The 18,109-nt window shown below is 40.0% G+C and overlaps 1 long non-coding RNA gene across 2 annotated transcripts in view; it reads right to left on the minus strand.

Moving 5' to 3' along the window:
- The window catches only part of LOC138172506 (uncharacterized), a 51,702-nt gene that overhangs the window by 15,108 nt on the left and 18,485 nt on the right, over positions 1-18,109 (minus strand). The window contains exons 2-3 of one of the 2 annotated variants that reach the window (XR_011171138.1): positions 6,350-6,517; positions 5,279-5,360 (exon numbers count right to left, since the gene is read on the minus strand). This is a non-coding gene — a long non-coding RNA (uncharacterized lncRNA). Of the gene's footprint in view, positions 1-5,130; positions 5,361-6,349; positions 6,518-18,109 lie in introns of those variants that run through there. The other variant, XR_011171137.1, reaches the window with a different exon arrangement.

Genomic DNA, 18,109 nt, shown 5'->3' on the forward strand with positions numbered 1-18,109 from the left:
TCTTTCTTTCTTTCTTTCTTTCTTTCTTTCTTTCTTTCTTTCTTTCTGTCTGTCTGTCTGTCTTTTTGCAGGGGGGAAGGCTGGGCAATTGGAGTTAAGTGACTTGCCCAAGGTCACACAGCTAGTAAGTGTTAAGTGTGTGATGCTGCATTTGAACTCAGGTCCTCCTGACCCCAGGGCCGGTGCTCTATTCACTGAACCACCTAGCCACCCTTTGTTTTTTCTTTCTCAAACTATTTGCACTCCAGGACTCTACTTCCTTCCCCTTCTCTCACTCATTTCTTAACTCTTTGCAATCCAGCTTCTGACCTCATCGCTCAACTGAAATTTTTCTCTCCAAAGTCACCATTTACATCTTAATTGCCAATTTTAGTCTTTTCTCAATCCTCATTCTTCTCAATTTATCTGCCATACCTGACTCTTATGACTACCCTCTTCTCCCAGCAAATCTGTTTCTCTAGGTTTTCATGGTTCTCCTCCTTCATGTCTGACCACTCCTCAGTACCTTTTGGTGGCTTATTCATTTCCTGCCCCTTCTCCATGAGTGTGACCTATGGTTCTGTCCTAGACCCTTGTCTCTTCTTCAGGTATTCTGTCTCCTGGTGACCTCATCAGCTCCCATGAATTCAATTATCATGTCAATGCAGATGACCGACATATGTAAATATATGCCATGTATACACATGTGTGTGCATTCTGTATATATGTGGTACATGCTACACTGTGTTCCACATATCTTACGTATGTGTGCAAATAATAATAGCTAACATGTATGTAGTGCTCACTGTGCACCAGGCACAGCGCTAAGTGCTTTCCAAGTATTATTTCATTTGGTCCTTGAGGTGAGTATTTATTATTATCCTCATTTTACAGATGAGGAAATTGGAGTAGGCAGAGGTTAAAGATGACTTGCTCGAGGTCACAAGGTTAGTAAGTATCTGAGGTTGGATTTGAACTCAGGTCTTCCTGACTCCAGGCCCTAAACTCTATCCACTAACTACACCAAATGATATGTACATATCATCAGAAAAATAGATATGTATATGTACATAGATTATATATAAATATACATATATTAGACATTCCAGATTGAATGTCCCAGGAACATCTCAGATTCAACCTATCCAAAACTAATCTCATTATATTTTACCCCAAACCCACCCCTTTTCCAAACTTACCTATTTTTGTTGAAATCATGATCATTCTCAGTCTCCCAGATTCATAATTCCAGCACTATTCTGAATATCTCACTCTCCTTCGCCCTAAATATCCAATTAGCTGCCAAATCTTGCTGTTTCTAGCTCTGTAACAAGCCTCCAATCCAATCCCTCCTCTCCACTCACCCACCCACAGCCGTAATTCGGATATCATCGCCTCTTCCCCGATTACTGCCAATCTCCACATAGACACCCCTGACCCTGGTCTCTCACCTCTCTAGGCCATCCCATCTCACACGGTTGTTGTGAGGTTCAAACAAGATAACATAATGTGTTTCACCAACCTTAAAGCTCTACATAAAGCCTGGTTACTATTTCTTAAGTGCAAATCTGGCCTACATAATTAGTTCCAGTGGCTTTCTATTGCCTCTAGGATAACATATAAATTCCTCTGTTTAGTTTGTAAAATTCACAGCCTGGCCCCAGTCTGTCATTCCAGGTAGACATCGCTCCCTGTCTCACCCTCTGCCAAGCTGCCCCTCTCTCCACTCCTCATACATGACACACAATCTCCCACCTCCCTGCCTTTGCCTAGTTTACCCCACATTCCTGAAGAGCACTTTCTCTTGACCTCCACCTCATAAATTATTTCTTCCTTTAAGATTCAACCTAAACTTTCCCAATTCCCCTCAACTATCTATGTTCTCCCTCCCAAACTGCCTCGATTTTAACAACCTTGTATATATTTGTATTTATGTTGCAGTGAATAGTATTCTAGGCCTGGATTCAGAAAGATCTGAGTTCAAATCCAGCATCAGATACCAGTTTTGTGAAGTTGGATACGTCATTTTACCTCTGCTTGCCTCCATTTCTTCAGCTGTAAAATGGAGGTATTAATAACATCCACCTCAGTTGTACAGTGCTCAGAACCAAACAGGCACTTAATAAATGCTTATTCCCTTTTTTTATTCATTTTATATTTATGCTGTGTATATTTGAGTATGCATTTATTGTCTCCCCCATTAGAATTTAAGTCCTTTACAAGTCAGAGTGATTTCAGTCTTTGTACTTGTGCTGCCATCACTTAACATGGTACCTAGCATATAGTAGGTCCTTAATAAATACTTATTGATTTTATTATGTTTGAGAAAAAAATGACTACCTACTTTTCTCTGCATACTCTGATCACTAGAATTATTACTATATAGAATGGGATGCTTTTCTCCTGAATAATGTGTAGAGTGTAGAAGCTGGAAGGCCCCCAAGCATAGAACAAAGACTATCGGTGCCAGAATGGAACTTAGACTGCAAAATAAAGAAGATCAAAGCTGGACTATAGGACACAGAACCAAGGTCTGTTAGAAATAAAATGAACCTTTAAAAATAAAAGACAAAATTTCAAGGCCCAAAGAGACCTTATCTTCCAGTATTTGTGATCTCATGAATGTAGACATTTCCTCCAACAGTACACATCACAACCTTCTGGTGTGTGTGTTTGGGGTGGGGGGGAGGTGTTCAGGGAGGGCTACCAGCTCTGGTAGGAAGGCTTGCTGAGCCCTTTCAGGGCTGCTCATCCAACCTTGAGTAGCCACCTGTCACCCAACTCTCACCAGAGGCTCCAAAGAAGTTGTAGCATGCATAGCGGCCACACCCCATTAAGACCTTCTCAGCAGCCAAGCTAAATGTTTCCAGGCTGAAGGCAACTGGCAGGCCTCGAACCCATGAATGAGTTAGGAGGATGTCTACCCCAAGCATGTACAGACTTCTCCCATCAGAAGAGGACGACTTATGCCAATGCTCATGAAGCAGAGCTTGGTCAAACATCGAAGATGCCAAGGTCATCCCTTCGTTATGAGCCATCAACGGTCGTCTTGACGTTTGTCTTGCCACTGGACTTTGATGACTCAGGAGGAGAGGGTGAAGCTGATGACTTTACACAACTCAGCCTACCTTAAATACAGTTCACACCTGAGTCAGCACATCACCCATGATGTCACTGGTCCTCTTGGGAAATTTAGCACCAGAAATGTTGAGGGCCTTCCAGTTTTCCCGACATTTCCAGCACGTCGGTGGATCCCACAGATCGGTCCTCCCTCACTCTCTCCATAAAAGCGAGCCATCTTTTTCATAGATCAGGCATCTCTTTGTTCACGTCCTTCACACCGCTCATGCCTCGTAATTTCCTGTTGATGACGTATTGGGGCCTGTTCATGCCACCACGTGCCTCTTTATTCTTCCAATAATCATCCATTTGAATTCTTCAGAGGTTGCAATATTGTTGCATAACTTACAGTCACATAACAGTGAAAGATTTTGCTGTTGTTCAGTCATTGCAGTTGTGTTCAACTCTTCATGACCCCATTTGGGACTTTCTTCAAAAAGATACTGGGATGGTTTGCCATTTCCTTCTCCAGCTCATTTTGCAGATGTAGAAACTAAGATAAACAAGGTTAAGTGACTTGCCCAGGGTCATATTGATAGTAAATGTCTGAAGCCCCATTGAACTTAGGAAACTCAAATCTTCCTGATTCCAGGCCCCATGCTCTATCCCCTATGACACCTAACTACTCCTCAATGAAAGGATATTGGCTTTAAGATAGCCCGTTGTTTCAGGAAGAAAATTGGGGTCATTACCTAAGAACACAAAAATAGTCTATTTTTTTTAATCAGACTTTAAAACAAAGAACAAAAACTGTTTCTTCTTTTGATTTATAAAGTATGTTTAAGTCACAGCAATCATTGGATCTAAAAAACACTTTCCTCACAAGTGGGTAAAAAGTCGAAGAATTATCATTCCCTATAAAGGAGGAGATGGATGGGAGAGATGGCAGAATACACTCTGTAGACACTGGAGGCTAATTAGAGATGGGGAGTGAGGAAGAAGGGGGAGCCAATGATGAATCTAAGATTTGGGGTATAAGTGACTGAGATAAGAGATGATAGGAATTTGCTGTGTAACTGGGAGATAAGTGCAGTCTAGCCCAAGCACAGCATTCATCTGAGATCACTGGTAATGTTAGAGACAGCAGTTTCTTTAGATTAACGGGGGTGGAAACCAGATCAAGAGGGTAAGGAATGAGTCAGCAGAGAAAAGTAGCTTGAAGGAATATGAGGATAGAAGGAAGGGTGGGTGGGTGGGTGTGTTTGTTGTTGGGTGTGTGGGTGAAGGTTAAAGACTTTGTCACTAGAAGGTTACTATGGGTGGCAGAGCTGAATCTAGTCTTTTTTTTTTTGGGGGGGGGGAGGCCAGACAAAGCAATACAAAAGCACTTTTGAATCAATTTTTAAAACAAATGAAGGGTTTTTTTTGGGGGGGGGTAGAAAAGGAGGTGAAGCAGGGAGGAGTCAGAGACCCTGGTAGAGAGGTGGAATAGTAAAGACCTAGTATTTGTAAGCAAAGGGAAAAGAAGCTGGTAGAGTTGGAGAGACTGAAATTTCAAAAGAGAGGTGTAAAATGGAGCAAGATTACCCTACCAAGACTATGAACTGCAAGAGAATCTGGTCTCATCTCTGCTCTGCTCCTACCCAACAGTACAGTATCATGCACAGAGTAGACACTAGGAAGGCCTGCAGGATTGATTCACGGTGGAGGGAACCAGACCAGGAGAACAATTTATAACAATAATGTCAATAGGGTAAAGACAAACAATCTTGAAGACTTAAGTACTCCAACAAATGCAATGACTAATTACAGTTCTAGAGGACTTATAATGAAACATGCCAGCCACCTCCTGGCAGAGAGGTGACAGACCCCATTGCAGACTGAGATGTCTATTTTTTGGACACGATCAACGAGAGAATATGTTTTGCTTGAACTGTGCCTATCTGTTGAAAAAAGGGGGGGCGGGGCTGCTTTTCTTTCTTTATCAGTGGTGGAGAGCAGATAGAAGAGATGGAAGATAAATATTGATAATTGAAAAAAATTAATTTACTTTTCAAAAATAATAATATTCATGCCCAGTTTTGTATACCATAGATGCTTTATCTTTATAAAAAAATTTACTAATGTATTATTTAAGAGCATCGTGAACAACATAAAAATAAACCTGTGAAAAATCTCTTTTTCAGAAATATGTACATGAGAAAATGTTTTCTGCTAAATTATACAAATTGATGCTTACAATAAGACAGAGAAGGGATTTAGACCTGAAGAGAACCTCAGAAATCATCTGGTCCAGCTCCACCATTTTTCAGCCGAGGAAACTGAGGGACAGAGAGAGGACATAATTTTAAGATCACACGGCTATTAAGGAGCAGAGCAAGAATTCAAATTCAGATCCTCTGACCAAAACTGTAACTAAGGTGGGACACGGAAGGCTTTTGGCCTGGGTGCTGAAATTTGGAGAGTACTGGTGGCACCCCCACTCTTTCAACAATTAGAAACAACTGAGCTCAACACCTATTTAACAGGAATAATTGGGTAAAATAGGCGGCCCCAACCCCTGCTCTGTTCTGACCCCCCCCCGAAAAAAACCTGAATTTGTCTTAAAAGTTGCTTTGATGGTAGTTGTATGCAGCTTGCTGTGCACCCCCCACCAGAAAAGGCAAGGGGAGTTCTAGTTCTGCCTCTGACACCTATAATTAGAACCTTCTAATAACAAAATCTCTCTATCCTAAATCACACACCTTCCAGGAAAATGAATCTCAAAACAATTTAGAACATAGAGCTATTTCAATAAGGCAAAAGAAGCAAAAAATTCCATAAGACTTGCAACTTGTAAAATACTCTACCAGCTCTCTTGAGATGTGACCCCATTCTAGAAAGCAATGAAACTATTCTGTGCTCACCTGGGCATTGAGGGTCTCCTAGGGACTGGCCATGGTGAGGTTGAATCTCTCTGAACTCTAATAGTATTCATAGGCTGTGCCACACTAGCCAGTCTTTGACCATATGTTTTCTCTTCAGTTTTCTAGTTATTTCTCTATATCCATCTCTTCTATTCAACCAGAAAGTCATGACTCTGTCTCCTATGCTCTTGTATTCCTCAAAGCATCTAACACAAGACTGGATACATAGTAAGAACTTAAGAGATTAATTATGACACAATTAATCATTGATGCTTGACAGGTAGATTAAACACGTAAACATTGTATGTTTATGGCATCTACATGTTTCTAACCTACCATACTTCTAACCTACATGGCAAATGCATGTTTCCTTAGAAACGTATAAACAGATGTGTGTCACTAACCTATATGCTGTGTGTGTTTCCTTTAGAAAATCCTTTCCTCAGGCTCCTCTTCTGGCCTTTCTTCCTTTTCATTTGTTTTCTTTTCCTTTTCTTCTCCATGATTCTTCTTTCTCCCTCACTATAACATTCATTTGCCACCTTTCTCTTCTTGCCTGTTCCTGTTTTTAGCTGTTGTATTGAAAAAGAAAAGCAAAAAATTTTTAACTCTTCATTTCTTTTTTAGCTTATTCTTTCCATCTCCCTCGTTACCTTCTTCTGAGTCCTTTCTCTTATCCAGTTGTGTCAGAACTGAAAGAGACTTTCAAATTCTACCTACTGGTTTTGTAGCAATGGCCAATTCACTTAGCTTCTCTGAATCTCAGTTGCATCATCTGTAAAATGGGAACAATAATACTGGCATTCCCTACTTCAATCTAGAAGGGGCATCTAAAACCAGATTGACAGGGCTGGGAGGAGCCTTAGGACAGAATATCAGAAAGGCAGGACCTTGGGCTCAGAGTTCCATTTCAGTTCTGGTGCTAGCTGTGTGATCATGGGCAAGTCCCTTAAACTCTCTGAGCCTAAGTTTTCTCATCTATAAAAGAGAGCTAATAATACTGATACTACCCCTCTTCCAGAAAGCTGGCAGAAAAAAAAATATTTGGTAATATGAAACTATTACAGAAATGTTAGTGGTTAATATTAAAGCTAGAAGGGTCTTGGAGCATAAGCTATCGGAGCTAAAAGAACCTGAAAACAGAATGGCAGAAGTGAAAAATACCATAGCGACCAACCACTCTAATCTTCTTGTTTTATAAATAGACCCGAGGGGGGTGGGGAGTGGAGAATGACTTACCCATGGTAACACAATGAATTAACATAAGAGATAGAACTAGAACCCAGGGCTTCTAGCCACTGATTCCAAATACAGTGTCCTGGAAATTTAAACTCGATCTCTTAAGACAAATTCAGATCACAAATATCCAGTGGTATTTTTTAATTTCAGGGAAATATAACATTCATTATCTGCATCTAATTCTATATGCTGATGGCTAAATCATCTTCATGATTTAAAATACTGTAGTGAAAAAAGAGATGATCATGAAGTCAAAGACCTGAGTTCAAACCCCTTGCTACCTGTGTGACCTTGGATAAGTCCTTTCCCTTTGTTGGGTTTGAGATACCTCATCTGTAAAATGAAGAGGTTGGAGTAGACAGATTTAGGTCCTTTCTAGCTTTACAGCTATGAACCTGTTACTGAAAATTATTTAATATTTGAAAAATCAAATACCTTCCTTTGATGTATGCATATTTTCTTACACATATAATAGTTTTTGTTATAAACTTAAACAACTTTAGGGAAAAAAAAAGAACCTAGAAAACAGAAATATGTCTGTGGATCAACATAATCTGTTCCATATACTTTTGAATTTAACATATGCATAGATTTTTAAACATTTCATCACCTAACTTTGGGAACTAGAATATAATTCTAAAAAATTGCAAGGATAGATATGAAGATATGACACTCCTAAGAGTTGAGAGATAATATAGAAGATGGAGGAAGCAACCTAAGGACCCGCTTTCCTTACCCCACCACCACCACCACCACCACTCTACCCAGACAACATCATTTTCTCCCCCAGTGAAGTCACTATGAAGCTACATAGCTTTAAATTCCGGAAAGTGATATGGTTGGAATAAGCAGGAAACAAATCAGCACATACATTTCCTTGAGCTGGTAGCATGCTGGCAATGAGTCCCAGCTCTACTTCTTACTTTCTTAGAAAAGTCAATTCACTCTCTGGGCCTCAGTTTCCTCAACTGTATAGGAGAAATTTAGACCAGATAGTCTCTAAATCCCGTTCCAGCTCCAAATCTTATGACCCTTCTGTACAATGATATTCAAATTAACTGGAACAAAATAAAATAACTAAATTTATTAATTTTAAATTAATTTTAAAATAATTTAATATACAATATTTCCCCCTTTTGCTACAATCACTCATTTACATTATTTAACATTGAGTTGACAAGATTTTGACAAATATTCTCAAATCTTCATCATAAAACCACTCTTATTACATTGGATATCAGGCACATTTTTAATGAGCAGTCCATTTTTTGTATATCTAGTTTTTATTATAGTCACAGAGTTTTCTTTTACTTTTTTCTTTCTTTTTCTTTTTTGCTTTTTTAAAATCAAGAATTATTTCATTTTTGTATCAGTCTAGCACAGCATATTGCACATAGTAGGTGTTTAACAAAAATTTGTTAAACTTATTCATCGAAATTATATTCATATAGATTCATAAGGGAGTCCCCTATGACATTTTTATCTTTTTAATTTTATTTTTATTCTAAACTTACATATCAAAAAAGAACATTTCTACATCCATGAAAGAATATGGAAGACTACAAATGAAACTATAAATCTCCATTTCATACCACTTCCTTTTAAAAATAAAATATAGAATAGATTTACACATTAGTTTAAAAACTCTTCTCCTCATCTATGCTTGCATCTCTTGTTTTGTTTTGGGGATTTTTGCTTTTTGAAGGGGAGAAGGCAGGGCAAATGGGGTTAAGTGATTTGCCCAAGGTCACACAGCTAGTAACTATTAAGTGTCTGAGGCTAGATTTGAACTCAGGGCCCCCTGACACCGGGGCTAGTGCTCTATTCACTGTGCCACCAAGCCACCCCTGTGCTTCCATCTGAATGTCTTTCTGTTTCCTTCTGACATTAAAAGAAAGGTTCAGTGACTGTGTTTTTATTTTTTGCATCACTATTCCTAGGTCCCCTTTTCGTTAAAAACAAAAGGGAGGGAAGCCTTGTGACAAATAATCATGGTAAATTAAGAAAAATCTACACAGTTCCCTTGTCCAAAAATGTATGTTTATTTCTGCACCATCACCCACCTCTCTGCCAGGAGGTAGAAACCTGTTTCACCATAGTCCTCTGGAAATATGGCTGGTCATTGCATTGATCAAAGTTCTCAAGTCTTTCAAAGCTGTTTTTCTTAACGATGGTATCATCTTTGTATACATTGTCCTCCTGCTTCTGCTCACTGCATCCTGCATCGCCTCAAACTACCCAGCATTCTCTGAAATCACTTCTTTTGGCACAAACATACTCCATTGCATTCATATTTCACAATTTGTTCAACCACTCCACAACTGATGAGCACACCCTAAGATTCTAGATCTTTTCTTTCCTTCTAATCACCACTTTAGGATCAGGTTTACTTTGGGGCGGAGCCAAGATGGCGGAGTAGAAGCACGACCTTCCCGCAGCTCCAGCTTCCACCCCCCCCCCAATCCATGTAAAAAGGGGACTCTAAACAAACTTTGGAGCTGCAGAACCCACAAAATGACACAGAGAAGCTCACCTCCCGCTGAGAACAGCCCGGCAGGCCGGCAGGAATCGGCCAGCGCAGCGCTCTGGGAGCCGAGCCCAGCCCCAGGGCCAGGCTTTAGCCCCAGGGCGGGCCTGACCAGCCTCCAGCCAGAGGGACTCCAGATCAGCAGCAGCTGGGGCTGTTTCCAGATTTGTCCATACATAGATGCGAAGGACAAGGTGAGAGGCCAGTGCAGTCTGGACTTTGGGACGCAGTAAGTGGGAGTGCGTGGCTTTTACCCCGGGGAGAGAAGCTGCTGAGAGCCAGCACAGCCTGCCAGCCCCACGTGGCGGCTTCAGCTCCTGGCCTGCAGAGTGTAGGGGGACCAAGCACCAGTCTGAGGGGTCATCGCTCTTGCTTTAACCTGCTTGGATCTGGATTGCAGTCTAGGGTGGAGGTTCTGGGGTGTGTGACCCATCTAATATCTCTGGCAGCTGAGAAAACCCCAGTGTTTGGGATGAAAGCTCCCCTGTCTGGTGGCAGAGTCCTACTGTGGCAAAAAGCCCAAAATTCAAGTAATTGAGTGGCAAAATGAGCAGGCAAAGGAAACTAAGCAGACAGAAGATTCGAATGTTACACTCCTATTTTGGGGACAAAAAGGAGCTAAGCATGGAACAGGAGGAAAACAATGAAGTCAGAACTCCTGCACCAAAAGCTTCAAAGGAAAATACAAGCTGGTTACAGGCCATAGAGGACCTTAAGAAGCAGATAAGAGAAGTGGAGAAAAAATCTGGAAGAGAAATGAGAACAATATAAGAAAATTGTGAAATGAGAGGAAACTGCCTGACTGAGGAAAATCACACCTTAAAAAACAGACTGACTCAAATGGCAAAGGAGGCTCAAAAAGGCAATGAGGAGAAGAATGCCTTAAAAAGCTGAATTTGCCAAATGGAAAAACAATCTCAAAAGCTCAATGAGGAGAATCATTGCTTCAGAATTAGATTGGAGCAAATGGAAGCTAATGACTTTATGAGAAATCAAGATGCTGTTAAACAGATCCAAACAAATGAAAGAATAGAAGGCAATGTGAAATATCTCATGAGAAAAACCACTGACCTGGAAAATAGATCCAGGAGTGATAATTTAAAAATTATTTGACTACCTGAAAGCCATGACCAAAATAAGAACCTAGAAATAATCCTCCAGGAAGTTCTCAAAAAAACTGCCCTGATGTTTTAGTGCCAGAGGGCAAAATAGAGGTTGAAAGAATCCACCAATCACCTCCTGAAAAAGATCCCAAAAAGAAAACTCCTAGGAATATTATAGCCAGGTTCCGAAATTCCCAGATCAAGGAGAGAATATTACAAGCAGCCAGGAAGAAACAATTTGAATATTGTGGAAACACAATCAGGATAACCCAGGATCTAGCGACTTCTACACTGAGGGATCAAAGGGCTTGGAATGTGATATTCCAGAAGTCAAAGAAGCTGGGATTAAAACCAAGAATCACCTACTCAGCAAAACTGAGTATCACATTTCAGGGGGAAAATATGGTCATTCAGTGGAATAGAGGACTTTCAAGCATTCTTGCTGAAAAAAACCAGAGTTGAATAGAAAATCTGACATTCACATACAAGAAGCATGAGAAGTTAAACAGGGGAAAGAAATCATAAGGAACTTATCAAAGTTGAACTATTAACAATCCTACATGGAAAAACAATAATTGTAACTGATGAAAGTTTTCTCAGTATGAAAATAGTTGAAGAGAATAGAAATATATATGTCTATATAGGAGGGTATATGGGCATTTGAATACATATGTGAATGTGTGTATATATGTTTACAGGTATACATAGATAGAGGGCACAGGACCAATTTAACAGAAAGGGATGATACTTAAAAGGTGAAATTAAGAGGTGAGAGGAATATAATGAGAGGAGATGGGGAGAGACAGATTGGGGTAAACTATCTCATACAGAAGAGGCAAGGGAAAATGGTTACAATGGAGGGGAGGAATAGGAAGGCAAAAGGGAATGGGTCAACCTTATTCCCATTGAATCTGGCTTGAGGAGGGAGTGAAATACACACTAAATAGGGTATCTCACCCTCCAGGAGAATAGGGGAGGGGAGGGGATGAGAGGGGGGATGATGGAAGGGAGGGCAGGCTGGGGGGGAAGGAAGTTGGAAGCACCCACTTTTGAAAAGGGATGGGATCAAAGTAGAGAATAGAACAAGTGGGAGATGGGATAGGAGGGAGGGAAAAATTAAAAAAAAAAAAAGGTTTATTTTACTGCTCCCAGTGCTTCCAGGCATTGCTGTCCCTCTTAAACCCTACCTCAATCTGTGTTCATTTCCCCATTGCATTTAATGTGTTTCTACAACAAACTGCATGCTTAAGTGGGTTCAACCCTTCTTTGTCCATTTCAGATAAGAATGTGATTTGTCTGACTCTTGGTTTCACTACTGCTTCCTTCACAACTCAGTTGTTTCAAACCCATTCATCTTCCTTTCTCCACTAATATATTCTTTTTATCTTCCCTTTTCTTCTCCCTCAAAACAAAACCAATCCATTCTCTGGTCTTCTGTATTTCTCATTTAACTCCCTCAATACTCTTTGAAGACAATAACTTCATGAAGGTATATTTGCTTCTTTTCCCTCTTTAGAATGTTAACACTACATTACCATAGATCCCCTTCAGATTGCTTGAATATATTTACCTTGCTAGGTTTCTCTTGACTCATGCATTTCTCTTCCAAAGTTCCTACTCTATGTATTGGGTGCTTTTTTTTTTTTAACTGCTCAACAGCAGAGTAGAGGAAAAGATTATTTTTTTAAATGCTTGTTAATTGAAAAATACAAAATGAAATTTTGAGATAAAAAAAATTAATGGATTATACTCAGCTTTGCAAAGCAAAGTTATTCTTGGATTTAAGCCTATATCTTTGTCTTTTGTAACTTCTCTCATTTTTAGTAGAAGCTACCAGTTCATGTGTGATCCTGAGGGTGACTTTTTAATAAATCATGTTTTCCAGGAAATCCAATGATTCTTAAATTGTCATTCCTTAGCCAGTTTTCCAAGAAAGTTGTTTTTCTTATTATATAGCTTATTTTTTCTTTTGTTTTTTGTTCTAATATTTCTTGCCTGCTCACAGTCATTGAATTGTTTGGTCTAATTTAGTTTTCAGGGAATCCTACTTATGTAAGGCTTAATACTTTGTCTTCTAAACTATTCTCCTTCCAATTCTTTCTTCCAGAACTTTTAATTTTTATCTTGCTTCATTTTTTCTAGCTATAGGTCCCTTGTGGAAAATTCATATTTTCTTTTTTTCTGCTTGCAGTTATTATACAGAAGCTATTCTTTCTTTGTTGATATTTCTAGATTAGCAATAATTTTTATGCTTGTCAGAGTTTTCTATAGTTTACTCATCTCTCTAGTTATGATTTCTGAAATAAGGCTTTGTGCTAGTATGAGGCTTCTTCTGCATTTTTGGGTGGAGTGGTTGACTCTGCTTGGTATTACCTTGGGTCACCTGGATTCCTGCACTAGCTTCCACCTCCAGTGGCTAAGGTTCCCCTCATTCTCCATCCCCCAATCTATTCTTACCCCCTCCCACACACTTCCAGATCTTTCATCTTCATAGCACTAATTCATCTTGGCCTCCCATGGTGTCTCAGGACAGGATTCTAGGATCATCGAATATAGAAGGAAATCCAGTTCAAATTGAGCTCTCACTGGTCACCACTGTACCCAAGCTGCTCCCAGAGTTTCAAATTCCTCATTATGGGCTTCTGAGCAACCTGAGGCTTTCTCTGCTCTTACACTCTTTTGACAGAGAACCCTTCAGGCTCCATGTGTCTCCGGCCCATCTGGCAGCAATGGGAAATGGCTTTTTGACCTGCACTGGGACTGACTTTGCTAGAGGCTAAATTTTTGTGCATTTCTAGGGTAGAAGAAATCACTACAATTTCTAATTTGATTCCTTGATCATTATTCAGGCAGTTTAAAATTTTGATTTTTTTTTTACTGGAGAAGGTCTGGGGGATGCTAGATTTCCTTCCTCCATCAGACAGCCATCATAGCCAGAATTCTCAATTGTAGCTTTTCAGCAATATTTCAATAAGGCGAGTTCCCAGGCCATTGAAGTACATTTATTTATATCTATCTCCTAGAAAACTTTCTAAACTTTTCCTGATGCACCAATTCTGCTTTTCAATATATCCATAGATTAGGGGCGGCTAGGTGGCACAGTGAGTAAAGCACTGGCCCTGGAGTCAGGAGGACCTGAGTCGGTTCTGGCCTCAGACACTTAACACCCACACAAAAAAAACTAGCCGTGTAACCTTGGGCAAGTTACTTAACCCCAATTGCCCTCCAGAAAAAGAAAAAATATATATATCAATATATTTTTCAGAGTTCATTATTCTCTCAATGGAGACAAGACTCCCAGACCTACTGGAAGTTCTTAAAAAATTCCCAAAATATGTGTTTCTGTCCAAATCTTACAGTCTCACCTTGACTTATTCTGGTAATGGTTTTGAATAGTCTTGAGATAGTAAGTTTCAGCAGTAAAAAATTATAATAATAACAACAATTTTCCCCAATGTTCAGTACTCTAGTCATTATAATTTCTTGCTTGGGACAAGCATTTTTTCTTTATAGCACTGATTAGCAACTTTACTGATCTTCTTACTGTTCTTCCAGATTTGGAAGACATGACACTGTAAAGGAAGCAGTAACAACTCATACAGTTGACAGGTCTCTCTGAAAATCTTTGTTTTCTAAGGATTAATTAGGTTGTTTGGCACAAGATTTTGTCCGTTCTTGGAATTACTTTTTATTTTCATTTTTTTTTTTGTGCTTCATGTGACTGACTTGTTTCATTTGGGACTTGAATTATCCTTGAAAGGGTAAACTTCTCCAGACCAATAGCCTTTATAATAACTCTAACAGACACGGACTTATGCTCTTTGTTTCCTTGAAGTAATATCTATTGTTAAGAACCAAAGGATTAAAAACACAAAAGAACAATGAAACATGTGGACATGGCACAAAGTCTTATACTTGACTAACAGAGAACTAACTCGAATGCAAAAATAAAAAAGCTTAATCCAGGTTTATCTGATCAAGGTCAGCCAAAATTGAGTCAGCCCAAACTCATTAAAAGCACATACTTATCACCAGTGTTGCCAAAAACTGAAACCCCAAAATACTACTTGTCCCGAGTAATTCACATGCCACTATATTATAGCTAAACTCTAGAATCATCTTCAACTCCCACTATTCCCCATATTTAATAGAAGCCAAATCCAAAGTGCACTTTCCAAGACCAAGTGCAAAGAAAGTCATGGACTTCAGGGATGTTGTGGGCGTATGTCCATGGATTGGGGATATGAATCCACAATATCCCTAAAGTCCATGACTTTCTTTGCATTCCTACTGCTGTCATCCTAATTTATCACCTCTTACCTCAATTTTTATAACTGTCTCCCATTTATGGGCCTACACTAAGTCTCTCTCCATATCAATGAGCATTGCCACCAGATTAAACTTCCTGAATTACAGCTGTGGTCACACCATTCTGCTGCTCAAAAACCACATGATGCCTAACACATAGGAGATGCCAAAGACAGGCTTGTTGATTAGAAAGAAAAATACCTTTCCAAAACTATGATCTCCTGACAAAAGTCTAACCTCATGATGGCATTTAGCCCATCCCACAATGTGGAACCAACCTACCCTTCCAGCTTTGACCTTCACTATTCACCTGTGTATTTGCTTAAGTGCAGTCCAAATACACTACTCACCATTTTCCAAACACTCTTTGCATTTTCTTGCCTTCCCAATACTTCATATCATTGCTTCCACGTGTAATCTCTTTTCCCAACCCTAACCATATCTAGGGAAATCCAACCAATACCTCAAGACCTGGCTCTTCCAATAAGCCTTGTCTGTCCATCATAGTCAAAAGCTCTCTTCCTTTCCTCTAGAACTCTTCAGTACACTGTTCACACGTCTCTATGGCACTTAGCACATACAGCCTTGTTACTTATAATAAAGGTATATAGGCCTCAACCACCCTATCCAACTGAGAACTACCTGAGGGCAAACAAAAAATATCATCTTCACCTTTATTTCTTCTAATGCATCTAGCACATAAAGGGAGCTACACATATTAGGTACTAAAAAAAAACTGTGGAATTAATAAATTTAGAAAAAGAATTTAAAATTCTGAGGCCCATTCAGGAGGGGTATGTGTGTATGTGTGTCTGTGTGTCTATGTGTACATATGTATGTATGTGCACAATATACTTATGCAGATGGTGATACATATGTACTCGAGTACGAGCTTGTTGTACGTGTATACCCTTCCTCTATGACGGTCAGAATCTGATTCAATGGAAAATCAACTTAGGATAGACTTGCCTCAATACTCTAAACTTTTCCAGTCAAAGGTAAAAATAAGACCAGAGGGGGGTGCGGAGTCAAGATGGCAGAGTAGAAGCAGGTCCTCCATGCGGCTCCGGCTTCCACCTTCCCCAATTCATGTAAAAGGGGACTCTAAACAAACTTTGGAGCTACAGAACCTACAAAATGACACAGAGAAGCTAACCTCCCCTGAAGACAGCCCGGCAGGCCAGCAGGAATCGGCCAGCTCAGCTCTCTGGGAGCCAAGCCCAGCTCCACACCAAGGTTTTAGCCCCAGGGTGGGCCTGACCAGCCACAGGCTAGAGGGACTCCAGAACAGCAGCAGCTGTGGCCATTTCCAGAATTATCAACACATAGATGCTAAGGATAAAGTGAGATGTCAGTGCCCTGTGGACTTTGGGACCCAGTAGTTGGAGTGTGTCAGCTTTTGCCCCCGGGGTGAGAAGCCGCTGAGGAGCTGTGGCTGTGCAGCCACCCCCACATGGCAGCTTCAGCTCCTGGCCTGCAGAGCGTAGGGGGACCAGGAGACCAGTCTGAGGGGTAATCACTCTGGCTTTAACCTGCTTGGATCTGGATTGTGGTCTAGGGTGGATGTCCTGGGATGTGTGTCCAGTTTGCCAGAGCATGTGGTGGCTTCAGCAAGGGCACCCAACTAATACCTCCGGCAGCTGAGAAAACCCCAGCATTTGGTATGAAGCTCCCTTGTCTGACAGCAGAGTCCTACTCTGGCAAAAAGCCCAAAAGTCAAGTAATTGAGTGGCAATGTGACCAGGCAAAGGAAACAAAGCAAACAGAGCCCAACATTGGACCCCTATTTTGGGGACAAAAAGGATCAAAGCATGGAACAGGAGGAAGACAGTGAAGTCAGAACTCCTACACCAAAATCTTCAAAGGAAAATACGAGCTGGTTACAGGCCATAGAGGACCTTAAGAAGCAGATAAGAGAAGTGGAGGAAAAATTGGGAAGAGAAATGAGAATGATGCAAGAAAATAACGAAATGAGAGTCAACAGCTTGACTGAGGAAAATCATACCTTAAAAAATAGACTAACTCAAATGGCAAAGGAGGATCAAAAAGGCAATGAGGAGAAGAATGCCTTAAAAAGCCAAATTTGCCAGATGGAAAAAGAATCTCAAAAGCTCAATGAGGAGAATCATTCCTTCAGAATTAGATGGGAGCAAATAGAAGCTAATAACTTTATGAGAAATCAAGATGTTGTTAAACAGATCCAAACAAATGAAAGAATAGAAGGCAATGTGAAATATCTCATGGGAAAAACCAATGACCTGGAAAATAGATCCAGGAGAGATAATTTAAAAATTATTGGACTACCTGAAAGCCATGATCAAAGAAAGAACCTAGAAATCATGCTCCAGGAAAATCCTCAAGGAAAATTGCCCTCATGTTTTAGAACCAGAGGGCAAAATAGAGGTTGAAAGAATCCACCAATCACCTCCTGAAAAAGATACCAAAAAGAAAACTCCTAGGAATATTATAGCCAGGTTCCGAAATTCCCAGATCAAGGAGAGAATATTACAAGCAGCCAGGAAGAAACAATTTGAATATTGTGGAAACACAATCAAGATAACTCAGGATCTGGCAGCTTCTATGCTGAGGGATCAAAGGGCTTGGAATGTGATATTCCGGAGGTCAAAGGAGCTGGGATTAAAACCAAGAATCACCTACCCAGCAAAACTGAGTATCGTGTTTCAGGGGAAAATATGGTCATTCAGTGGAATAGAGGACTTTCAAGCAGTCTTGATGAAAAACCCAGAGTTGAATAGAAAATTTGACATTCAGATACAAGAAGCATGAGAAGGTAAACAGGGAAAAGAAATCATAAAGAACTTATCAAAGTTGAACTATTAACATTCCTACATGGAAAAACAATAATTGTAACTGATGAAAGTTTTCTCAGTATGAAAATAGTTGAAGGGAATAGAAATAGATAGATAGATAGATAGATAGATAGATAGATAGATAGATAGATAGATAGATAGATAGATAGATAGATA

Source organism: Petaurus breviceps, unplaced genomic scaffold (assembly GCF_028583685.1).
Source record: "Petaurus breviceps papuanus isolate PSGF00001 unplaced genomic scaffold, PetGlider_PUasm1.0 551, whole genome shotgun sequence".
Classification (NCBI taxonomy): Eukaryota; Metazoa; Chordata; class Mammalia; order Diprotodontia; family Petauridae; genus Petaurus; species Petaurus breviceps.